Source organism: Lepus europaeus, chromosome 17, assembly GCF_033115175.1.
Source record: "Lepus europaeus isolate LE1 chromosome 17, mLepTim1.pri, whole genome shotgun sequence".
NCBI lineage: Eukaryota > Metazoa > Chordata > Mammalia > Lagomorpha > Leporidae > Lepus > Lepus europaeus.
This window is the reverse complement of record NC_084843.1, coordinates 76,433,652-76,460,464: the sequence shown is the minus strand read 5'-3', so window position 1 is coordinate 76,460,464 and position 26,813 is coordinate 76,433,652. Positions and strand designations below refer to the sequence as shown.

Genomic DNA, 26,813 nt, shown 5'->3' with positions numbered 1-26,813 from the left:
CAGTGCTAAAACAACAGACATAAATGGGACGATTCCTATCAACGACTCCCTTCAGGAGTCTACCAAGCAGACTGATGAGTATTAATTAGTACTTAGAATGACCTAGCAATCAGAAAGTCGACATTTCCCACAGGACCGTTTATGGTGCCAGTTCCATATGAACACATATTCATGAAATCCATTCAACAAAGATGAATTTTTTAGATGATTCCTAAAAAGGTGAAAAATAAATCTATGTTCAACTAAAACTGAACCGCAAAAAGCTGCGGCCTGAAACAGTCAAGTTAGCATGCAGAATATGGCCCTGGCACTTCTACAACAGCTGCTACGCAAAAACTTTCTTTTAATTCTCCATCTATCCCAGAGCAGCAAGGAAGCAGAACAAAAGCAATACTGTAAGTGCTTGAGACTTTCGACCACCACAGTTCAGACACACAAGCAACTCAATTCACCCCATCTGATGCCAAGGAAGCTGTTTTTCTCAAAATACAATTTAAACGACTCTCTAAATTCAACTCAATATCAATCTGAGATAAATTGACGTCTGGCTGCATTATTAAAATCTAACTTAGGCCTCTCAAAATATCTTTTAAAAATATCTCTGCATATATTACAAAGAAATCATCTGCTTTACTTGAAATGCCAAATCATATTTAAAAAGAAACCCTTTATAAAAGTAAGTAGCGACTTTCACAAGCACTTCAGTTAAAAGTTAAAACGGCTCTTTTGGGGGCCCAGTGAGGGATGGGGACTCTCTGGCCCCTGGGGGGTTAGGGGGAGATCAGCATGAAAGGCACTCCGGCAAAGGCAGAGCCCAGCCCACAGGCCACTCAGCTGGGCCTGTGGCCCCAGAGCAGGGAGCACAGGGGCAGGCCGGGAACAAAGAATGTGTAACCCGATCCCCTCCTCCTCTCCTCCACAGCGCCTTGCAGAAAGGAACTGAACCTCCCAAAATGGCATCTTTGTGTGGCGAGGTTGGAGAAGGCTTCTCCCCACCAGCACAAGGAGGAACCCAGGAAGTCCACTCGATCCTTAAAAACAACTTTTGCTAACCACACAGGGGACAGTTGTACACAGATGCGCCAATTATAGATGAGGACTTTGCCACTTGAAGGCAATGTCCACCACCCAAGATCAAAAATGCAACTCGAATTTTGAGAACAAATAGCCTTGCTGATAGCAAGGTAGAATTAGTTTCTATTAGATAGTAATGAACTCCTAAGAAGTCTTTAGAAGAGGAAATAATTAGCAATTAATAAAAATAATACAGATAAATTTGAAGTTTAAATCCTACTAGTTAAGAGTCATGCGAGTTATAATTTTAATTCTCCTATTATTTTTCAATTATCCTAATTTGATAAAGAAGATAAGCAAGTCTGAAAATCTGAAAGAGCAACGGAAACCTGCAAAAAGCTGTGCTAACCAGAATGCACTCAACTTCCTCACCACCGACAAGAATTTTTAAAGGCATTCTAAAATACAACTAAAATTCCATATTATGTTTATACATTTCAAAACACCTTCACATGCAAGACTTCATCTGATCCTCACAACACCCTTGTGAGCTAAATGGGTCATATGTTTGCTATTTGAGATGGGCAAAGAGGCTGGCAGGATTCCCTCGGCTCCAGTTTATAACCCTAAAATAATATATGTTTTCATTTCAATACATACTGAAAAGCATTATTATCCTTATTTTACCAAAGCAAAAAAAAAAAGTTCAAAGAGATAAGTCTGTGCTGATTCATCCACAAGAAACCAAGACTGAACCAAGATCCAATCCAGGCCTCACCCTTATCCATGACTCCAGTCCTAAACTTTATCAAAACAGATAAAATTAACAGTTTACAAGTGTACAGCTGACTAAAAACCAACTGCAGGCTGAGCATTTGACACTGCATTCCACTTCAGAGGGCCTGAGTGTGAGTCCAGCTTCTTGCACATGCAGCACCCTTCCTGCTAATGCAGCAGGTGACTGTTCAAGTAGCTGAGTTCTTGCCACCCATCTGGGAGACAGATGGAGTTCCTGCCCCTAGGCTTCAGCCTGGCCCAACCCCGGAAGCTGCTGCCATCTGGGGAGTGAATCAGAGATGAAAAAATATCTCCCTCTCTCTCTGTAACTCCTTCAAATAAATCAAAAAGGAGGAGGAGCCCTGAGCTGGGCATTTGGTGCAGAGGTTAAATCCTCATAGCACATAGACTTCTCTACCAGCTCAACGGGTGTCCAGTATTAATTTATAGCATGCCCCATTTCTTTAGCTGGAATTAACACAGAGAACATGAAATTTCTGCACGCAATAATTTTATTATTTCTGACTTTTACCTCTCATCTAAGTACTTACCACACAATCTCTGAGACTGAAGCTCCCATCTATTGGTCATATACTTCCTACTCCACTGTACACCCTGTTCATCTACTTGATTCACTAGGTCAAAGTTCTCTTTCAAACCAAAACCCAAGCACTGAAACATTACTGACCCCTCTCTCCACTGGTGCTTTTCCCCTAGTCTGATAGGTACTCAGTGTCAAGTTTGACTCTGTTTCTGTACTCCGGTTCAACTTAATTCATCCATTTTTTCAAATTCAGTATCAACCATTCCACTTCATATGGTTGTGCTCTGAACTAACACATATTTTTAAAAGGGTATGAAATCTCTAATGCAAACATTAGGAAGTAATTTTATTTGTTTTAAACCCAGCATCATTCACAGAATGATAAAGATAACATTTTAACCCACTAAAAATGGATGACTCAGGGAGTTTGGCACAGTGGTTAAGTCACTGCTTGGGATGCCTGTATCCCACCTCGGGCTGCCTGGTTTGAGTCCCTTGCCACTCCACTTCTGATCTTGCTTCCTGCAAGATCCCTGGGACAGCAGGTGATGGCTCAACTACTTAGGTAGTTGCCCCCAGCCTGGCAGATCCAGATGGAGTCCCAGGATCCTGGCCTCAGCACAGCTCAGCCATGACTGTTATGGGCATTTGGGGAGTGAAACACCAAATAGAAGAGATCTCTCTCCAACCCCCCCACCCTGCCTCTTTCAATAAAATGAAAACTAATACTTTCAAGTGGATTATTCAGTACAATTGAGAAACTAGCAGCCATCTGCTTTTTTTTTTAAATGCCCATCTTATACTTTAGATGAAGTGGCTGCTCCACTTCCGATCCAGCTCTCTGCTATGGCTGGGGAAAGCAGCAGAAGATGGCCCAAGTCCTTGGGTCCCTGCACCGCATGGGAGACCTGGAAGAAGCTCCTGGCTCCTGGCTTCAGATCAGCTCACCTACAGCTGTTGCGGCCATCTGGGGAGTGAACCAGTGGACGGAAGACCTCTCTCTCTGCCTCTTCCTCTCTTTTCTGTAACTCTGATTTTTAAATAAATAAGTCTAAAAAATAAAAAATATGGGAGATGGGGAGAGCACAGCAATTAAGCTCCACAAGGGAGTGCTGGTTCACGTTCCAGCTGCTCCACACAACCTATCCAGCTTCCTGCTAACATGCATGGGAAGCAGCAGACGGTGCCTCTGACACTCACCTGGGAGAACCAGACTTAGTTACAGGCTCCTCGATTTGACCTGTGCTAATCCCAGCTGTTGTAGGTATTTGGGGAGTGAACCAGCAGATGGAAGATATCTCTCCTTGTCTCTCCCTTAGGCTGTCACTGTGCCTTTCACAAAATTAAATAAATAAATATTTAAAAAGAAAATAGGAGAAATAACAGTATGTTGAGCATTGTGACAGATAGACCTGCGAAATGACTCCTGCTAGATGCATGGTCACTGAGTAACAGTACAGGAAGCACTCGGAGCAGAGTCAGGCAGGTGTCCCGACAGACACAGTGGCAAGAGCACTCAGACATTTGCTACTTAACAGCTTCTACTTTCTCAGCAAGGTGAAAAGCAAAGCTGTGTGCTCAAAATAAAGATGGGGAGGTGATGCTGCAGGTCTGAGGAGGAGAAGGTGTAGATGATAGTGCAGGTCAGACTGGACAGCAAAGGGACCAGGGGCCACTGGTGGGCAGCGGTAAGGACTCACTGATCTCAGTGGCCATCAGCTGGGGGTAAGAGCAACAGCAAAGTTAAACCCCAGCCAGTGTCAGCCAGAAGAGTGCAGGTGTAAAACCAGAGACCTAAAGAGAGGAGGCCAACAACAACCAGGCAGATCAGTAAGCAAACACAGGGCCTGAGCGCCACTGCAGACCAGCTGAACCTCACACACACAGAGCTCCTCACACAGCAGCAGCAGAGGGCACATTCTTACACACTGCCGTCTCCAAGAGCAGCCGCCAGGGCAGATCACATGTTAAGCCACAGAATCAGTCTTAATAAATGTAAGACGACTGAAATCATACCAACTATCTCTTCTGACCACAGTGGAATGAAGCTAGAAATCAAGAGCATTAGGAAAACTGGGAAGCTCACAAATATGTGGAAATTCGACACCATACTCTTGAATGACTAACGAATCACAGTGGAAATTACAAAGTATCCCGAGACAAAAGCACTACATTCTAAAACTTAGGGGATGCAGCAAAAGTAGTACTAAGAGGGAAGTTTATAGCAGTAATGTCTGAACTGAAAAGAAAGATGTTAAACCAACAAGCTAACATCACACCTCAAAGAACCAGAAAAAAAAAAAAAAAAAAAAACAACGTTGGCAGTAGGAAGGAAATAAAGATTAATACATATATTTTCGACAAAATATTAAAACAAAATTCAATGGTACATTAACAGAATCATACACCATAACCAAGAGGTATTTATTCCTTGGGATGCAAGGACAACTCAACATATGAAAATCAATAAATCACGCCGGCACCTTGGCTCAACAGGCTAATCCTCCGCCTGCGGTGCTGGCACACCAGGTTCTAGTCCCGGTCGGAGCGCCAGATTCTGTCCCAGTTGCCCCTCTTCCAGGCCAGCTCTCTGCTATGGCCTGGGAGTGCAGTGGAGGATGGCCCAAGTGCTTGGGCCCTGCACCCCATGGGAGACCAGGAGAAGCACCTGGCTCCTGCCTTCGGATCAGCGCGGTGCGCCAGCCACAGCGCTCCGGCCACGGCAGCCATTGGAGGGTGAACCAATGGCAAAAGGAAGACCTTTCTCTCTGTCTCTCTCTCTCACTGTCCACTCTGCCTGTCAAAAAATTAAAAATAAGAAATAAGAAAATCAATAAATAAAACATATCCCATTAACAGAATAGGGGCCAGTGCTATGGCGTAGTAGGCTAAGCCGCCACTTGAAATGCTGGCAACCCATATGGGCATGCGGGTCCATGTACCAGCTGCTCCTCTTCTGATCCAACTCTCTGCTAACGGTCTGGGAAATCAGTGGAGGATGGCTCAAGTCCTTGGGCCCCTACACCCATGTGGGAGACCCGAAAGAAACTCCTGGCTTCGCATCAGCTCAGCTCCAGCCATTGTGGCCATTTGGGGAGTGAACCAGCAGATGAAAGACCTTTCTTTCTGTCTCTCCCTCTACCTGTAATTCCACCTGTCAAATAAATAAATAAAATCATTGAAAAAAAAAATAGAGTAATAGATAAAAGTCACATAATCACATCAAGTGTTGCAGAAAAACCGTGACAAAATTCAACAGTCTTTCCTAATTAAAAACTTTAAAAACTCAACAAATGAGGAATAAAAGGAAACTGCCTCAACATAATAAAGATCGTGAATGGCAAACTTGGCAGTGAAAACGCTGAGAGCTTTGCTTTCAAGATGAGGAACATGGCAAAGCAAACCATGCTCACATCTTTCAACACAGAACTAGATGTTTCAGCCAGAGAAATCAGTCAAGGAAAAAAATAAATAAAAGCCAATCAAATTGGAAAGAAATAAAACTGTCCCCGTCTACAGATGACATGCTCATGGTCATAAAGAATCCAAAAGGGAAATGAGCAACTCCATTTACAATAGCATTGAAAAGAATAAAATACTTAAGAAAAACTTAAAGAAGCAAAAGACTTATGCACCAAAACCAATAAAACATTAGCGATGACATCCCATGTTCATAGACTAGAAAACTTAATATTGTTAAAATGTCCACACTACCCAAAGCAATATATAGATTCAATGTAGTTATCAAAATTCCAATGTCACCTTTTACAAAAATAGGAAAAGAGTTACAAAGTTCACAAGTATCTCAACAGTTACAGCTGACAGCAGAAATTAAATGGAACAAGGACAACAGTGGGAGGTACAAGGGGGAGTGTGGAAAAGGGTCAGTGGGTTCCAGGTCACAGAGAGGAGAAAGGGCTGTTGGTACTAAGAGATGTGAGCTGGCACAGAGACAAGTGACACTGGAGAGCAGGATGCTTGAAGCGGAAATCATGAAGGTGGTCCATGCCATTACAATGGTAGCATTACTGCCATGGGACAGAGCTGATGCACGACAAGGGCTGGGTCAGACAGAGTGAAGACACTGTAAGAAGTCAAGAAACCGAGGGGCCAGGAAGCAATGGGAAAACCGTCCATCTGACACTGAGGCCATCAAGAATTATAATAAAGCAGCACCGGCAACAGTGAGCCATGGCAGAAAAAACCTCCAAGGGCCAACAGAGGAATAAACCAAGGTTCCAGGGGAAACAGCGAGGAACAGTAGCACAGGTGGTTGGTATCCGATGCCACGTGGCTGCTTTTTGTTTGGGATTATGGACGGTGGGCAGGACGGCACCCTGCAAGCAGCAGAGGGGCGAGGCAGAAGTGGAGCAGCTGGGACTCAAACCAGTGCCCATACAGGATGACGGCACTGTAGTAGCTTTACCCACTATGCCACAGCGCCGGCCCCTGCCTTAGGCAGTTTTATCCTTTTATCAGGCTGAAGAAATTTCCTTCTTGTCCTAACCCTGGTCTATCAGAAATGGTTACTCAAGTTCATCCACTACCTTTGTCATGGACTGAGGTTCACACTGTTTTTTTTCCTTTTATTTACCCACAGAGCATAAATGATACAGATTTCCTAGATCAAACCATCATGAATCCCCAGGCTAACTTTTCCTAGAGTTTTAACACACATTTGATTCAATTTGATACTATTTTACTTTGGATGTTACAATTAGATGGGAAGGAGAATGGCCTATTTTCTTCTTCTATGCTATTCCTGTGTGATTTTGCTAGCAGGCTTATGGCTTCAAAAAGCATCTTTTGCATTTTTTCCCTTTCCTCTAGAAATTTGTGTACGATAAGAATCATTAATTACTTTTAAGGTCTTATAAAACATCTGGTCTTTTAAAGGGTATATCTTTGGCAATTTTTTTCTATTTCATCACCAGCTACTGGGCCAGCAACCTTCTCTACTCCTTCCAACAATTCTGTCATGGTCCAAATGACAAATTTATCCTGGCATCACACTCTGCATCACTGAAGGTCTCTTGATGTGCTATTTAACACAATCTCCATTCAGTGCTGAAGATATAAACAGAAAATCTAAATGTAATCCAAAACAGTGATGTTATCTTTAGAAAAGAATTTTTGTAACTCCTAGGAAATGGGAACAATCCACTTAAAAATGAATCAAATACACACATTATAACTAAAAATGCACATATATCATAATTAGCAGTATGAATGTATGAGCAGTTTATTTAGGATGTTTTTCTTTCAACGTTTCTTTTGCTATTTCTGCAGCAGGACTTATGGAGAGAGAAAGCACAGCTGCCTACCAGATGTGTAATTTCAGTGTTCAGACTCCATTCTTCTCGCTAGAGGTTTCGTATTTTCATTTCCAGCTGTTTTCTGACCTCCCTCAGTTTAGGTTCTGCCTCCCTACATCTTACTCTGTTTTAGTCCATTATTGCAGAAAAACCCATCAGATCTTAAACATCTAAAAGCTTGACCATTACAAAGCTGAGAAGGGAAGGGAGAACATGCACATAGACATCCAAATCTTCACAACTTTCTATTTCTAGTTAGACAGTCCCTCCCTGGCCACCCAATTTCAAGTTTCTTATATTTCAGGTCCACACATTCTGATATACTGCATGGATGGAACCTCTATTAGCTCTACTCACCGTATTTCCTCAGATTCCTAAGTTACAGCAGGAGCAGTAGACTCACAGAGTATGTACCAAAATGTTTACAGATGTTATCTTTGAATAACAGTATGAACGAGGGATTTTTAACTATTTCTCAGGCATTTCTTTGTGTCTCAAATTTGTTCTGCTAGCATTACTTTTACAATCAAGAGAGGAAAAAAAAAGATCTGTTTGGAAGAGAAACTTGTAAGGAAAGGGATTATTTTAAACACCTACATATCATAACCAATCATGTTTAAGAAGTTTTATGGAACAGAAGTAACTTAATAGTAATATTCCAGAACCATTAACAAGTTTCATTTCTCAATCTAGTTTGCTCCAAAAACTATCCCATAGAAGGGCTTACTCATTTACATTTTCAATTGATATTGTGATGCTTTTTTTTATCTTTTTCTCTTCTTGTTTTCTTGTAAGCTAGACTTTAAATGTATTCTAAAAAAAATAACAAATAACATAATTATGTTATTCCAACATCACCCAATTTCAACTATGTATTTTAAGCATAACTGAAACATGTATGTGTGTGTGTGTGTGTGTGTATCTCGGAAATGAGAAAAAACATAAAGTACTAATTTTTTCATAATTATACGGGAAGGGTTTTATACAAATGTTTAAGAAGCAACTATATTCCACTGACCTTAATATATGAAGGGGGGAAAAATCTGTCAAATCGAAGAGTATCTGTGAAAAATTCCCAACATTTTAAATATTAAAAAGAGAAGTTGGAGTTAATTCATTGCTAAACATCAAGCCAAGCCAACGTAACCTATCAAACACAACTATTTAGAATTTGAGTGGATGTTTTGTCAGGCACTACAGTACAAACAGGCAAATCCATCTGCCCTGTGGAGAACAGGCAACAAAAAACAGAAATGAAGTAAAAAGAAGGCGTGTGTGTGGTGTATTTTCACCTTAAAACTACCCTTCTTGGACTGGTGTTGTGGCCTCACAGGTTAGGTCACGGTTCCCTCACGTGTAGAAAGGAACTTTTACCAGTACTTATATCATAAATATTTGTAAAGGTTAAATGGATTCATATGTAAGATCCAAAATAGGGCTCAGTACACAAAAGGTAATATGATGGATGTTATTTAATCCATCTTGATCTTGTATTTTATGAATCTACACTTCTTAAGCAAAAAACCAATTATCTTTTCTTTTAAACTTTTCAGTGTTTTTTGTTTGTTTGTTTCTTTCTTTCTTTCTTTGTAAGATTTCTTTCTTTGAAAGGCAGAATGAGAGACAGGGAGAGACAGAGTGAGTGAGCGATCTTTCATTAGTTGGTTCACTCCTCCAAATGCCTACAACAGCCAGGGCTGGGAAGCCAGGAGCCAAGAACTCCATCCGTGTCTCCCACAAGGGTAGCAGAGGTTCAAGTACTTGGACCATCATCTGCTGCCTCCTCAGGTGCATTAGCAGGGACTAGATGGGAAGCAGAGCAGCCATGACTACAACTGACACTCTAATATGGGGTGGTGGTGTCACAAAAACAACTTCACTTGCTGCATCACAATGCCAGCCCTTATTTTTTTAAGATCTATTTATTTGAAAGGCAGAGTTAGAGAGGTCTTACATCCACTGTTTGATCCCCAAAAGGTTGCAATGGCTAGGTCTGGGCCTGACTGAAGCCAGGAGCTAGAAGCTTCTTCCGGGTCTCCCACATGAGTGCAGGGGCCCAGACACTTGGGCCATCTTCTGCTGCTTTCCCAGGTGCATTAGCAGGGCACTGCACAGGAAGCACAGCAGCTGGAACCGGAACTGGCACTCATGTGTGATGTCTGCCCCACAGGCAGGGGCTCAACCTGCTGCACCACAAAGTCGGCCCCTGCTTTTGTTTCTGAGGCAGAGGCAGAGACACAGAGAAAGAAAGGAAAGTTTCCATCCAGTGGTTCACTCCCCAGTGCCTACAATGCCAGAGCTACACTAAATCAAATCCAAAAGCCAGGAACTCAACCCAGTTCTCCCACATGGCTCCCAGGAACCCAATCATCTGAGCCATCAGCACTGCCTCCCAGGGTCAACAGTAGCAGGAAGCTGAACTAAGGAGTCAGGAATCAAACCCACAAACTGTGGTGTGGGAGGTGGACGTCTTAACTGGTGTCTTAACCAATAGGCTAGATGCCCGGCCCTCACTGAACTTTTATATGTGAATAATGACTGAAGATTAATTTAAAACCTCATAAAAGTCAAAATCTCCTACACTGAGTAAAAATACACCATTACACTAGTGCTTTTTGTTTTATTTAAGGTTCCTAAAGTTTGATAAACTTCAACTCCATAAAAGCCAAGGATTAATAATGTTCTAATGAAAATGATTATCATATAATATACTTATAAATTCAAAGCAAATTTAATTAAGAACAATTTAATGCCAGAATTACATTGACCAGAATTAGAATATACTTTTAAAAAGAACCACGGGAAAGATTAAGTGGTCATACTACAATACTGTATGTAAGACAATATACAATGGTCATAGTGTAATAACATAGTAGCTTCATATGGAGAAAAGAAAATGGGACCTGGGTGTCCACAGGGCTTTGGCATAATTTAAGGTGACACTCACATTACATCAGTAAGAAATCCTAAGTTGCTACAAACATGAGAAAGTTTTATTTTTTTCTGATCCTTCTCCCCAACTGCAGTTGGCCAAACCTCCCTTCCTACCTCTGAAGGGCATCTTGAAGTTTCTATAGCTTTCCAGTAAACAGCTTCCAGTTTAATTGAAAAGTCCAATCCAGTTCAATTTACTGCAACTTAAAACTTTAACCTTCAGTCTTACAATCACTGTTTTCCTCTCCAAACTGAAGTATGATCCACGGTCCAAGACAGCGGACCTGGAGGAAGGGCAGTCACTGGTCTTGCAAGGGAGGGGAGGGAGACCAGAATCGGTTGTCTCAATGTCTCAGTACTTCTGCGTTACCTGAGACAGCAACTGCACTGCCAGTACCACAGCCAGAGAAATGATGGCTTTTCTTCTGGGGATAAGCCGGGCTCTGGATGACCAAGGGGACGAGCGGCTCACCCACGGCCTGCCTCTCCTAAAGATCTGCTCCCGCTCAACCTCTCCTAAGTACTTCTGCCCGCCCAGTGGTGCCAGCCCTTACAAGACATCCAAAGCCCAGTTCTGCTCTGTGTCACCCATGGGAACTAACAAACTCGAAACAAATACAGGCTATTCCACTGCCACCCCCTCTGTCCACACTGAGACTTACTGCTTGCTCAAACAGGCACAGAGAAACCAGACAGCTGCATGTCAACCACCACCAAGGTGAAGAGACGGCCCACTCCACTTCACTAATATCTGCAACGTCCAGGTCTGGATCTTGCCAAGCTTCTAGGGCAGGGAGAAGGAAGAAGACAGAACCCTCATCCAGGCCAACTGGCGATCGATCGCAGGACTGCTGTACAGTTCCCTGCCCCCAACTTCTGACCGCATTCTGCCCCATTCTAACTGCAGGAGAGGATGGTGCCCACTAAGTACTGAGGCTTTCTTCAGGAAGTGGAGCCCTTGCTTTACTTGCTAACTGAGTTCCCAGCACCCACGTGGGATAACAAGCACAGTCTGATTGTATTTGCTTTTACACTTACTTGTGTGACCTTGGGGAGGCAACTTTCATTAGCCTCTGATCCTTCAAGCACAAGAGAGGGAAAGCAACACAATTTCTCATCAGTGTACCAGCAGGGATGATATACTTAAGTTCTTTGCCAATTTAAAAGTGACTATCAGTTAGATTTAATTTGCAACGACCCCACATTTGCAGCCCCTCAAATTTGCTTTTTAAGAATACAGGGGCGGGCATTTGGTACAACAGTTAAGTCATAGCTTGGGACCTGTAGTACTTCCCTGGGTTCAAGTCCCAACACAATTTTTGATTTCTATTTCCTACTAATGCATACCCTGAGAGATAGCAGATGACAGCTTAAGTACTTGGGTCCCTGCCATCCACTTGGGAGACCTCCACTGAGTTCTGGGCTCCTAGCTTCAGCATGGCCCAGCCCTGGTTGTTGTGGGCATTTGGTTAGTGAAGCAGCTTAAGGGAGATAACTCCCATATGGGTGGCAGGGCCTTCCCAGGGGCAACAGCAAGGAGCTGGATCAGAAGCAGAGCAGCTAAGACTCAAACCAGCATTCCGATATGGGATGCCAGTGTCATAGATGGCAGCTTAGCTCACTGTACCACAACAGTGGCCCCTCATGTTTGCTTTTTAAGATAAGAACCCTCTAAGTTATTTCTCACAAATATTATCTTCAATAACATTTTTCAAGGCGTATGTGGCAAGCACAGTATTACCAACATAACTGAACTGATTATCCCAGAGTTCTCACAGTAACCTGTGGGGGAGGACCCTGCCATCCACATTTTGCATATGAAGAAATAAGGCTTACAGAAATTAACTATGTAGGCTCAAGGTCACACACATAGGACGCAGAATGTAGTAAGTCAAAGAATACGATAAATGTACAGATAGGTCACTAAACATACAAGCCAATATTTAATTAGTCTTTTTAGCTACTTGTACCCAGATAAAAGGAAAGTCACTGTAATCTTACAAGGATCTCTTTACCCTTTTTAAAAATTTACTTAATTGAAAGGCAGAGCATCAGACAAGGAGAGACAGAAAGAGATCTTTCACCTGCTGGTTCAATCCCCAAACAGCCACAATGGCAGGGACTGGGCCAGGCCAAAGCCAGGACCTCCACGAAGGTCTCCCACATGGGTGGCAGGGCCCAAGTACCTGGGCCATCTACCACTTCTTTCCAGGTACATTGGCAGGCTGCTGGTTAGAAGGAGAGCAGCTGGGACTCAAACCAGCACTCCATTATGGGATACCAGCATCCTAAGCACGGGTTTGACCTGCCAAGCCACATGGCCCTCCGGGTTTTCTTTACAATACATTAGTGCTTCCTTTGTGTAAGTATTTAACTTCACACTTTCTCTGTTTCTCCTCAATGATAGGACCACAAGTTACAAACCACTGACTCTAACACAAACCACTGACTCCACCATGCAAATGGGTAAGATGATAAAAAAGAACAGGACAGTGAATAATTTTAGAAAGAACAAAGTCTTAGTCAACACTATTAAAATTATTATGTCACTGGGGCCAGCACCGTGACATAGTGGGTAAAGCCGTTGCCTGCGGTGCCAGCATCCCAGATGGTCGCCAGTTCCAGACCCAGTTACTCCACTTCCCATCCAGCTCTTGGGCCCCTGCACCTATGTGGGAAACCCGGAAGAAGTTCCTGGCTCCTAGCTTCAAATCAGCCTAGCTTCAGCCATTGTGGCCATTTGGGGAGTGAACCGGTGGAGGGAAGACTTCTTTCTCTCTTTGCCTCTGCCTCTCTGTAATTCTGCCTTTCAAATGAATAAATAAAATTACTATGCCACTCCATTAATGAATAGCAATATTACTATAGGAATATATTGGGTATAAAGTTAAGTCTAACAGTATATTCAACTTTAAGAAATCTTAGTTTTCAAGAATGGATTTTTGGAAAATCCATCAAATCTGACTTGTGCAGATTACTTATTTACGTGAAAGTCAGTCATAGAGATAGAGGGAGAGAGTGATATCTTCCATCTACTGGATCACTCCCCAGATGGCCACCATGGTTGGCACTGGCCCAGGCTGAAGCCAGCAGCTTCTTCCAGGTCTCCCATGTGGGTTGCAGGGACTCAAGAACTTGGGCCATCTTCTGCTGCTTTTCCATGCCTTTAGCAGGGAGCTAAATTGCAAGTGAAGCAGTCAGGACAGAAACTGGTGCCCACAGCAGATTCCTGCATTGCAGGCAGCAGCTTTACCCACTATACCACAATTCCAGTCCCAATTTTTCATTGTGTTAATACTCTAACAGCAAAGGAATTTCCTAACTTGAATGCAGTTGTTTCAGCCAGCATGTTGAAGGAATACCGACTGTTAGGAAGAGGAGCTGGGAACCCTGTCTCCTTCTACCAATTCTGCACGGCTTCTCAAATGCATTTCTAAGAATTCAACCTGCAACACACAAGCAGTCTCACAGGACAAATACAAATGCCACAGTACTGTTTGTACTAAAGAAAAAACTAGACACAATCTAATTACTCATCAGGAAGGAGCTGGTAAATAAATCAATGTGTGCACGTGAAACGGAATGCTGTGTGCTTCTAAAAACAAAAGGAAATCAAAGTGAATGGATGGAAGAGTCCACATCTATTCAGTAAAAACAGAGAAGTTACAGAAAAGGATGCACAGCACGACCCCATTTTGGAGAGTGGGCAGAGAACAGAGAAACACACGAAGGCACTGAGGAAAAAAAAGGCAGCGTATCTGCGTGGTTGGCAGTGCTGGGGGGGGAGGTTACAGAGGACCCTTCGCTGTCCACCTCGTGTTTGTATGGTTTGAAGTTCTGACCATAAATATGTGTAACTCCTGTAGCATACAGTCAAGCAAATTATACTGGGGTTTCACCAAGCATATTAGCATTAAAACCCAAGAAGGCTTGATTAGTGAAGAAATCTGTGTCAGTAGATGGTACAAGAAATTCCAAAATGCTACCTTCAAATAATGGTGCCGAGGAAGGGGCTAAAGCTCAGGCCCAGGCCGCTGCAGGAGGAGGCCCAGAGGGGACAGGGCTTCCATCAGCATCCAGAGCATCCTGACAGGCAGAGAACCAGGACAGGAGAGCCGGCTGCAGCACTGTCCAACAGAACCTTTGCTTTTAGAGTTTCTAGCTGCTACACTAAAAACATTTTTTAAAAACCAAGTGAAATTGAATTTCTTTTTTTTTTGACAGGCAGAGTGGACAGTGAGAGAGAGAGACAGAGAGAATGGTCTTCCTTTGCCGTTGGTTCACCCTCCAATGGCCGCTGCGGCCAGCGCACTGCGCCAATCCAAAGCCAGGAGCCAGGTGTTTATCCTGGTCTCCCATGTGGGTGCAGGGCCCAAGGACTTGGGCCATCCTCTACTGCCTTCCCGGGCCACAGTAGAGAGCTGGCCTGGAAGAAAGGCAACCAGGACAGAATCCGGCACCCCGACTGGGACTAGAACCTGGTGTGCCAGCACCGCAGGCAGAGGATTAGCCTATTGAGCTGCGGCGCCATCGATATATTTCTTTAATCCAATATATCCCAAGCAATATCACTTCAATATGTTACCAATATTTTAAGAACACAATGAGACATTTCATTTCTTTCAAAATTTCTGTCTTTAAAATCTGGCATGTAATGCACACTTTACAGCCCAGCTGAATTCAGACCAGCAACATTTCAAGTCTTCTTCAGCCACAGGAGATAGGGGCTGCCTGCAGTGGCACGGGTCTAAGGATTCGCAACTCAAACCCAGAGGTAAGTATTTAAATGACTTTAAAATAGGAACAAGTGAGTGAGGCAGAAAGGCCGACTGGGCCAGAGCAGGCCAATCTGAGAGAACTTGGGTTTCATACTGTAAGCAATAGGAAACCAGAGAAAAATATTTAACGAGTAGGAATGATGACTAAAGCACTATTTGAGGCACAGTAACTGTTTTTCCTTACTAAGATACACATACAAATCCAACATAGACTATGTTTCCAATACTTTTATTATATGGCAGATTACTGAAATGGAGAATCAAAAAAATAGTCTGTCATCAAGTGACTGCACTTTGTTGCTCTGGTGCATATTTAAGATTCTCCCGGAGAGTTACTCTTGAGATGTTTTTATTTCATGACATTTTAAAATTGTGCTTTTGAAAAACACAGACATGTAAAAAAAAAAAAAAAAAAAAAAAACCTTCAAAATTTAACAGCCTTTAACATCTCCTGTCAGGAGCTTATTTTAGCCAGGAATCCAAAACATTCTCAATCAAGTACAAATTTTAACCACTCAAGACCTTATACTCCTGCAGTAAGTACATCACAAAGAATTTTAATTGCTAATAAGAAAACTAGCAGGGTAGGTGTGTGTGGCACTGCAGCCTGAGCTGCCTCCTGGGGCGTCCACATCCCAGCACGGTGGTGTATCAGAGCCCCAGTCTGAATCCCAGCTGCTCTGCTTCTGATCCAACTTCCCGCTGATGTGCTTGCTGGAAGGCAGCTTACATGGCTGAGGTACCTGGGTTGCTGCCCCTGACCCGGGAGACCCAGACTGAGCTCCAAGGTCCTGGCTCCAGCCTGGCCCAGGCCGGGGAGGCTGTGGGCGTCTGGAGAGTGAATTAACAGATGGAAAGATCTCTTGTCTCCCTGCCTTTCTAATAAAATGAATACTAAAACTTAAAAAACTAACTACAAGTTTTAATTAACATAAAACAGTTCATCACAACTATGCACGTCTCCTACAAATTTCTTAACTTTAAAACCAAGAGTTTGTACTCATAACACTTCTAATACTTTATCTAATACAATCAGTAATCAAAGGAGGAGGTAAGAAAGCAAGGCATGGAAACAACACCACTGGTTCTAAGCCATTTCCCTCGTCACTGACTGCCAAGGCTAGACAAGAGACTCCTCAGCCCGGAGTCAGAACCAGGGATGCCATCAGGTCCAAAGCATCATATGACCTGCAATTTCTACAAATAACTGCTCCGCATTAGAGTCATGGAGTTTTTTTTTTTTTTTTTAAGCAAAAAATTATCTTAAAGCTCACGATGTTCCTTTCATTTTTTACCAGCATTACTTACAAAAAGAAGCCAAAACCTTCATCATCCTGCTGTTTCTTTATAATTTTTCACATTTCTCAAATTACCCAATAGATGTTGTATAATTAAAAAGAAAAAACACTTGGTCTGCTTTAAAGTGTGCTGCGTGCTCCAGACAGGCTCCCCTACGTTCCTGCCTAAGGTCTCACTCTGCATTCCAGCCTCCCAGGAGCAGGCCAGGTTCCTTCACCACACACTGTGGGAAGCGGCCTGGCTCTCCTGGCGTGGGTCTTAACATAACTAGGGAGTTATTTAACGTCTGTCTGCTCCATCCAGGTCTCAAACTGGTGCTTCTTGGGGCTCTGCTCCAGGCTCTCTGTCACACACCCCCGGTGCTACTGTATGCAGAATTGTTTTACTTGTATGCAGGGGTATTTCAAAAAGTTCATCGGAAAATGAAATTAAAAGATAAGCTTATTTTGGCGCAAAAAAAAAAAAAAAAAAAAAACTTTACATCTATGCAGAGCTTTTCCATAATACACATTTTCCACAACCTTTCTGAAGACCCCTCATAATTTTCTTCAGATTCTATGACAATGGTCTTTAAAGGGTGAAGAACCAGAAGACTTGTGTTGTCTAACTGGCCCAGAGCCATCTTTTCTTTGCCCATCCCCACATGGCTCCTGAAAGACTATCAGTCATGGGCTCCCAGGCAGCTCTGGTGGGCTTCTCAGGCAGGCCTGTCCACAAGGGTTCCTTACTCTCATGGAGACCCATAAGGATCTCTCCAGGAGACAGAATCTATGCACCTGGGGCCGGCTGTGGCACAGTGGGTTGAGCTGCCACCTCTGACACCAGCACCCCATATGAGTGCTAGAGTCAAGTCCCAGTGCTCTATTTCAACCCAGCTCCCCGCTAATGTGCCTGGGAAAGCAGCAGCAGATGGTCCCTGCAATCTGTGTCGGATTCTGGATGGAGTTCCAGGTTCCTGGCTTCAGCCAGGCCCAGCATGGCCACTTAAGCCATTTGGGGAATGAACCAGCACATAAAAGATGTCTCTCTCTCTCTCCTTCTCTGTGTAACTCTGCCTTTCAAATACATAAATCTTTAAATATATACATACATTTAAGAACAACAGGTTCCTCTCCCCCTCCTGGAGCCAATGTAAACCTGTAGCTGCCCACGGTCCTCCTCTGCCAGAGGAGTGCACAGGCCTGAATATGGAGGCAGGAGAGTAGAGAGCACTCAGACCCAACCATGCCTATTGCTGGGCTCTTCAAAGGCGGGAATTCCCCCTGGAGGCTAATGGGAGTTGGGCTGAAGCCACTTGAGAGAGCCATCAGGTTCCCACTGTGAAAACAAGGAGCCTATCTGGTAGGTAATCACTGCCCAAGCCTACCTCCCGCCCAGACCTCTGGCAAACTCCAGCCCCATAACACAGCGAGAGGAACTCTCCCCTAGCTACTTGGGAGACCCCTCAAACCTCATGCAATTCCTGCTCTCCTCAACAAACCAGCACTTCCTCCACACTCTCTTATCTCAGTCAACCACCACCCCTGCGCCCTGCTTTCCCAGCTAGAGACCTGGGACGTGTTCTTGCCAACCCCACTCCCTCCCCAATCCACAGCAAGTCACCCAGTCCTATCTATTCCAGGCCATAATTACCCGCCACCACCCTAGTCTGGCCAGGGCAAAAAAGCTTCCCTACAAGTTTCAAGTCCTCAGTCTTCCTTTGAACTGATCCTCCAACTCCTACCTAACTAGTCTTCCTAAACTGCAAATGTGATCACTTCAGCTTGACACCTGGCAGTCCCCATCCTCCCCTGCATAAATCAACAGCCAAGACACACAGCAAGAGCAAAGCACCACTGTTTGAGAGATCAGCCGTGTAACACATCTGAAAGTGGGTAAAGCCGCCGCCTGCACTGCCAGCATCCCATATGGGCACCAGTTCCAGATCCGGCTGTTCCATTTCCAATCCAGCTCTCTGCTATGGCCTGAGAAAGCAGTGGAAGATGGCCCAAGTCCTTGGGCCCCTGCACCCACATGGAAGACCCAGAAGAAGCTCCTGGCTTCGGATCACCCAGCTCCAGCCATTGCAGCCATTTGGGGAGTGAGCCAGCAGATGCAAGACCTCTCTCTCGCTCGCTCTCTCTCTCTCTCTTTTCTGCCTCTCTGTAATGCTTTCAAATAAATAAATAAGTCTTTTAAAAAGAAAAAAAAAGAAAGGAAGGAAGGAAGGATGTAAGAGTGTTAATTGTTAAATTAACAACAGGAGTCACTGTGCACTAATTCCCCATGCAGGGCCTCTGTCCTCAACCAGCTGTATTATGAGAGGTAACTGTAAAACTAGTTCTCAAACAGTTTTTGTGTGTGTGTGCAAACTGTTGAAATCTTTACTTAGTATACAGTTGGTCTTCTGTGTACAAAGTTAATTGAAAATGAATCTTCCTGGAGAATGGGACTGGCAAGGGGAGAGGGAGGAGGAGGAGGAGTGGGAGTGTGGGTGGGAGGGCAAGTATGGTGGGAAGAATCACTATATTCCTAAAGTTGTACTTATGAAATTTGCATTCTTCAAAAAATAAATTACAGAAAAGGAAGGAAAGAAGGAAGGAAGAAAACAGGTGCAAGAGAAGCATCAAAGTATAAATGGTAACAACAGGAGTCGGCACTGTGGCATAGCAGGTAAAGCCGCCGCCTGCAACAACAGCATCCCATATGGGCACCAGTTCAAGTCCCAGCTGCTCCACTTCTGATCAAGCTCGCTGCTAACGCACCTAGGAAAGCAGCAGAAGATGGCCCAAGTATTTGGGCCCCTGTCACCCATGTGGGAGACCCGGATGAAGCCCCTGGCTCCTGGCTTCAGTTTGGCCCAGCCCTAGCCGTTGTGGCCATTTGGGGACTAAACTAGGGGATGGAAGATCAAGATCCCATTCGTTCTAACTCTGCCTTTCAAATAAATACAATAAATCTTAAAAGAATGGGGGTGGTGAAAACAACAAATGCCACCACACCAGAGAAAATAAGAGGTCCTCAAAACAGCATCCTTAGCTACCACTGACTAGTTCTACATTTAACTGTCCGTATGAGCTTAGCTCAGGGACCCACTGAGCACCCCTGCAAGAGATTCCACTGATCACCTGATCTCCTTGGCCCCTAGTTAGTGATCTCTTCAAAACACACAACTGGGGGCCTCCAGGCACTTCATTTTGTTTCCATTTTTTAAAACATCCATTCTTCAAAACATCGGTTGTGGGGCCGGTGCTGTGGTGCAGCAGGTTAAAGCCGCCACCTACAGTGCCTGCATCCCATATGGGCACTAATTCAAGTCCCCGCTGCTCCTCTTCCAATCCAGCTCTCTGCTATGGCCTAGGAGAACAGTGGAAGATGGCTCAACTCCTTGGGCCCCTGCACCTACGAGGGAGACCTGGAAGAAGCTCCTGGCTCCTGGCTTCGGATCAGCTCAGTTCTGGCCATTGTAGTCATTCAGGGAGTGAACCAGCAGATGGAAGACCCCTCTCTCTCTGTGGCTCTACCTCTCTCTGTAACTCTGTCTTTCAAGTAAATAAAATAAACCTTAAAAAAAAAAAAACCCATTGGTTGTAAAAGTAGATACACAGCATCTGATAGCGACGTGAACACCTGCAGCCTTGGGGTCCACATGCGGTCCTGGAACTACCCCCTTTGTGCAGCGCTGACTGTGCATCCTCATTGTAAGTACCAGACTCTGTCTCTAAGATGAGCAATGGCCATCATAGCTCCCACTCAGTTTCCCTCACAAAGGCTGTGCCTTCTGTGAAAATGCCAGCTCTTTAGAGAACTTGCCAGCTTAGATAACAGGCAAAAGAAATTAGGGGGAAAAATATGAAAAGCTGAGAGTCAAAGTCCTCCAAACCAGACTGGCCTATTTGTGAGGTCCCATCCAAAAACGAAGTTGTTCTCTCTACTGCCTGAAGCTTTTCACTTGTTAACAATCCTCTTCTTTTACAAACTAACTTTTCATGGTAACAGCAGAAATGTAAGTCTTTCTAACTTCAGTTTAAATTCTTTCTTCTCAAAATCTACACTGAAGAAAAAGGAGTTGTGATTAGGGGAACTACAGTGACCAATAATAATATGCAGGCATCATGTTTTAGCATCTCTGAGATTGGAGTGCACCTCACAACCAATGGCTCATTACGACTAGATGTATTTCTTCTTTATAAGTTGTCTTTAAAACTAGCATGCATCTTACAACTGACATAACTCAGTACCACTCACCTGGGATCCTAACAATGTTAGAGGTGGAGCAACCTGGTCAATATGGAATGACCTCCACTGAATAAGGAACTTGTTGGTAATAAAAAGGCATTCTAGGGGGTGTTTGGTGTAGTGGTTAAGACCCATATGGGAGTGCCTGGGTTCAAGTTTCAGCTCTGCTTTCAATTCCAGCTCCCTGCTAATGCACACACTGGGAGGCAGAAGGTGGTAACTCAAGTACTCCAGTTCCTGTCTCCTATGTGGGAACACTCAAATGCAGTTCCTAGCCCCTGGTTTTGATGTGGCCCAGCTGTGGATGTTGCAGGAATTTGGGAAGCAAACTAGCAAATAGAAGAGAAGCGCTCTCTTTCTCTCTCTCTCTTTCTTTCTCTCTCTCTCTCCCTCTCCCACTCTCCCTCCCTTCCTGCTTTTCAAATATATATATATATATATATATATATTTTTTTTTTTTTTAATGTTAGGATGGGAAGGTCTTAAAAAAAAGGAATAAGATAAATGCCATGGAACACACTTCCGAATGGAGAGTGATAAGAACTAGACTTCAAGATTAATTTATGCAGAAATACAACACTACACAAGAGGGAAAGTGATGGCAGAATATCATAACATTAGCGCTGATAGGATTAGAGTCCAACTCAGCTCAGACTTAACGCAAAAAAAAAAATCAAAAATATAAAAAAAAAAACTATGAAAACCAATTAACATTAGATTTGCAAGCTCAATGAACTTATGGAAAATATAAAAAAATAAGATTCACACAAAAAATAGAAAACCTACACAAACCAAATGCTACTAAATGAACTGAAATGGTATTCAAGGTTCTCTCCAGAAAAACAAAGACATAAGCCTGAGTGGTGCCACAGGCGAGGTCCACAAAACTTTCAAGGGACAGAGAATTCCAGTCTAAACTGCTCCTGCGAGAAGGAAGAAAGCTGCTCACCTCATTTTATGGGTCTATTATAACCTTGATACCAAGGTGAATTAAGAATCACACAGCAAGCAGAAGAGTTGTATCCCGGAAGCAGATGGAACAGATGTTGGCTACAGACAGGATGTGATGAAATGGGGAAAGCTCTGGTGTGACAACCACTGAAATAAGGAACACCAGAGAAGCAGGTTTGGTTAGGAAGAGCAGCTCCGTTTGAACCAGAACAGCCAGGTGCAGGAGTGCACACAGCAGGTGGGGAGAGGAGTCAAGGGCAGAAGAGAAACAAACAACAGAGACCCGAGAATCACTCAGAGAGATCCGAACAATAACAAGAGACCAGAGACTTCAGAAAAGTGAGACTTGGGCGACAAACCCGCCAGGAAGAAGGCAGAAAAGAACAGGGTTGGCGGTCAGTCGGCCATCCCAGAAGCCCCCTGCCATCCACTTCATTCTCTCGCAACACAACTCAGCGGGGTTCCCAAGGAACATCTCAGAGGCAACCTCTAGGACTCTCCCAGTACCACCAGTGACAGCCCAGGGGCCCCATGAGACTCTTAGGATGCTCTGAACTTTAATTATCTTCGCAATTGTATTCAGTTGTGGGATTCACCTTCCTCAACACCACACTTGAAGCTTCTGCGAGGGGCAGGCACCCTCCCCTTTGCCCTGCACAGCTGAGGACACGCATGTCAAGAACACACATCCACATCCACGCTCAATGTGACAGCTGCCAAGGAGGGCCGAGAAAGGCGCTGAAAGGTGCTGATGAGGTCACAGCTGCTCCGTGGTCGTGGGGGGAGGAGACATCCAGATCACAAGGGGTTAACCAAAGGGCTGGTCGCCCAGCAAGCAAGCCAGCCACCCCCCCACCCCTCCCAGAAGGGATTATCCGCGACAGAACGTGTTGCTCTATTTGGTGACTTTCCCCTAATGACCATGCATGACGTTCCTAAGGACAAAACTTTTTAAAAACCTTAGCGTGCTGTGAAAAGGAAAGGTTGCAGAAGCACAGCTTGAGGGGGTAGTGGGCTTCAGAAAAGTTTTCTGGAAACTGAAGGAATCTGTTTGTGCTTTTCAGGCAGGGGATAACGCACGCTGCATTAAGTCAGAAAATTACATAAAGAGGAAACAAGACGCTGCCTAGTTAGGGACAGAAAAGACCCCTCCTCGGAGATGGGAGGAAACAGCAGTTGAGGCAGGAATCCCTCCCCGACGCCTCCATCTTTTCAGTCAAAGGTGGAGAGAGGTGGAGGAGCAGAGGTGGTCAGAAATGGGCTCCGAGGAGAGCGAGCCCCGGACCTACTGAAAATTCGTTCTACATGTCAATCCGTCTTCCCTACACTCCACCCACCCCTGGGTCACAGAACCACCCGTATTTTATTTATTTATTTTTTTTTAGCTCCACACTTCGCAAAAAATCTAAATGTTCCCGGTCCACACTCTTTCAACAACGATAAACATGAAGTCCCACTCTGCTAACTCGAAGTTTAACTCCTCCCAAAGTGCACACAATCAGGGAGCAGCGTCCACCGCCAGCCAACACGACAGCGACCGTTCCAACCGCGCTCCTACACCTAAAACAGCGTCCGCGGAAAGTTGGCTTTGAGCTGTGTGGGTTTTTTGTTTTTTGGTTTTTTTTTTACGTTAAAGCTCGTCCGCCCGACAGCCCGGGTTCCCGGGTTCAGGTCCCGGCTGACTTCAGGCCGAGTGCTCCAAGGGGGACTACGACAGCCAAGGTGATCGTGAGGACTGTATGACGTAGCACAGGTGCCAAGTGCGTGCTGAGTCCCGGGCACAGGGTGCTCACCGTGGAAAACAGAGTAGCCCACCTCACCGCTACTGACCCCGAGCGCACGCCGCGGCCGCTGGTCGCCGGACCCTCACACACTCACACACACACAGCCCTGGCGCACGCTCGTTTCTTGTTTTGTTGTTTCTTTTTTCTTGCCAGACCTTCCCCCTGGGAGTCAGGAGCAAGAGAACAGGGCTGCCCGCCACCGGGCAGAAAGTTCCCCGCCAGGACGGCGCCGGGGGCCCGGGCCGCGCAGGCCGCGCCGCGGCAGGTGAACCGCACACGCACAGGCCGGCCCGAAGCCCGCACCGGCGCGCCAACCCCTGCCCACCGCGCGGCCCCCGGGCCGGCGAGGTGAGAGCGCCTTTGCCATTTAAGGATCCCACGAGCGTCGCCCGAACCGCCTGCGCCCACACCGCCTCCCCGATCGGCCTGCGACCCGGGGGTGAAAGGGGGAACAAAAGAGGGGCCGGGCGGCCGGAGGCGGCGCCGGGGGGTCTCCGGCCGGCGGGCCCGGGCCCAGGGCGCACCACCACCGCCTCCCCGACCGAGGCTGGGCCCCCCACCCCGTGAGGGAGCCGGGCCCGGCCGCCCCCTCGCCCGGGGCCTCTGCGCGCCCGGCTCCCTCAGAGACGACGCGCGAACCCCGCGCCGGCCTCCCCGCCGCCACCGGCCTCCCCCGGCGCGCGCACGCACTTCCCCGCGAGCCAACTCACCCGGACCCCGGGGAACTCATCCTCCGGCCCTCGGCGCGGAGCGGGTGGGCGCGGCGGGGGCCCGGCTCGGCCTCGCCCTCGGCGTGCAGCGGCCCCGGCCCGGTCGCCCCCTCGCGCGGCCGTGCGATCCGAGCCTTCCAGGCCGCCCTCCCTCCTCCCGCCTCCTTCGCCGAGCCCGGCGGGCGGATTCCAATCTCGGCAGCCGCCGCCGCCGCCGCCGCCGCCGCTGCCGCCGACACTCGCACGCGGGGGAGGGGCGGGGGTGCGAGGGCTGGGGGAGGGGCGGCTCGGCGAGACGGCGCGGCGCGCGCGCGCACCCGGGCCCGGCGCCGGCCCCGCCCCCGCCCCGGACACGAAAGGAGCCGAGCGCGCGGCGGAAGTGCCCGAAGGGCCCGCGAAGCCCGGCGCCCCGCTGCCGGGGAGGAGCGGCCGCCGCCGGCAAGGGGGCGCCGGGCTGCTGTGAGGAGGGGGCCTCTCCTCCGCGCGCGCCGCCGGCCGCCCCCCGCGCTCCAGCCCCGCCGCCGCCGCCGCCGCCGCCGCCGTGGCGGGGCCGCTCGAGACGACGCCGCGGCGCGGAGCACCCCCCTGGGTGGGCGCGGTGCTGCGCTTGCCCCCGGGTCCGTGTGAGCGCCTGGCCGCGGGCTTGGAGGCTAAGGCTCCGTGCCCACGGTGGAGGGAAAGGCGGGCACGCTGCGTGCCCAGGTGGCTCTCGGGGCCCGGCGGCCGCCTCCCGAACCAAGGGACAGCGGCCTGGCAGCTGGGGTCGCGGCGCTCCGGGCTCCGGTGAAGTCCAGAGGCGTAAGCTAAGGAGCGGCGGGGCCCATCAGAGCCTATGCCAGCGGGCTATAAATACTGCACGCATCCTCCCGCGTGCCGTGCCCTGCGTTTGGAAAATGCAGATGGTGTCCACTGCCCGTGCCTCCCATGTGTCCCCTCTTTCCTGCGTGTGGAGGAAGGCAATGGGTAGTCCCTTTGTAGCCAAATTTGACCTTAAACCTCCTCGGTAAGTGTTTCCAGGAATATGTCGGGTATCTTTTACAAAAGACACTTAAAAAAATCCCTTGTTTTAAAATCTCTTAAAACTGGGTTAAAAAAAAAAAAAAAGAAGGAGGAAAGGTAGAGGGAAGAGCGGGCCAGGCCCTGATACTCGTGTTTGCACACGTACTCACAGAGATGTTCGGATGTCGGTGTGTTCCCTGTATTCCCGAGTGCTGTGCTCCTGTTGAGAGTGTGCCTTTGTTGCTTTCCTCTTTTTCCTTGTACCCTCTTTGCCCTTGAATCCCCAGACCCCTTCTGTTATTGTGGTTTGATTTCAGTTTTCCTTTCCCTAATCTTTCCTGAGCTCTTTTGCTGTCTCAGGTTGGAGAGTCATGTGTTAGGATCTTACTAAGCAAGAAGATGAGGATACATGAGATTCTTGGCGTCCGCTAAAATTTGTCACTTTGCTTTCTCAAGTGTCCTACGCACCAGCCTGCTTTAATTTTTAAAGGGAGGACTTTTTGCTAAAGGAGATTCAGACCGATTGGCCAGAGGTGTCATGGGTGTGTGCTTAGTGGTGTATCATGGTGGAGAAAACCATGGCAGGTGTGTCATCACAGTTTTTATGGCCTCGTTCAATTTTAGACATAGCAATAAGTCTATAAGATAGCCAGAAATCCCAAGTTGGGACTTCTGCTACATCAAGTTTCTAAATGTACAAATTGTTGTTGTCTGGCTTGTGTTGCATGCTCCTGACATGAGAGCAAATTTGAGGCATGGTGTCTTTTCCTCTCTACGAAGTCCCTTTCAGATCTCTGGGAATCCTACTTCATATCCTTTTGCTGTCCTTATAAATAAGACCTTCCAAGTGCCCAGCCTGCAAATCCTTAGCATATCGCAGCGTACAGCCTACCTACCTGGAACCACGCAGGCTCGGTGTTCTCACTGCTTGCTGGCATGTGTGTACATGCCAGCCTGTTTCTCCGGTTTGCCTGCCCACGAAAGAACAGAGCAGCCGGGGAGCCCCAGGAGACGTGTGGACACGGATGGTTGCTCCCCAAATTCAAAGGCAGCAAGCCCCAGGTCCAAAGGTAACATGCTCTGATGTATTCCTCGAGGTAGGTTAATCAAAAGGGCTGGAAGTACACCTTTTCCTCTGTGCAGTGAGTTTGTTGCAGGCCCAAGTCATGCAGTGTTTGGAATGCAAATGACCCTTCTCAGACTTCTCAGCTCCTCAAGGACGCTGTCCCCAGTGCCCAAAATTAACTCCCCAGCACAGCCGACTACATTTGCTCTGTACCACTCTTTACTGCCTGGAATTACCTAGTCCCCTGTTTGTAGTCTGAGTCCCTCGGCCGTGCTAGAAGGTAAACTCTCCAAGAGCAAAGACTTTGTTGAGCTCTCTCGGAGCCTAGTGCCTGGCACACAGTGAGTGCTCAACATCTGTCCATCGTGGGAGAAGAAAATCTCCAAGCACTGGTGAACCTCGTCAGCAGGGCCACGTTGGAGAG

The 26,813-nt window shown here is 46.5% G+C and overlaps 1 protein-coding gene across 1 annotated transcript in view; it reads right to left on the bottom strand.

Moving 5' to 3' along the window:
* Positions 1-24,424, bottom strand: part of BMPR1A (bone morphogenetic protein receptor type 1A) — a 132,796-nt gene extending 108,372 nt beyond the window's left edge. The window contains exon 1 of the mRNA XM_062213869.1: positions 24,325-24,424. The gene's annotated coding sequence lies outside the window, so the exon portion shown is untranslated. The remainder of the gene's footprint in view (positions 1-24,324) is intronic.
* Positions 24,425-26,813: the final 2,389 nt, after the last annotated feature.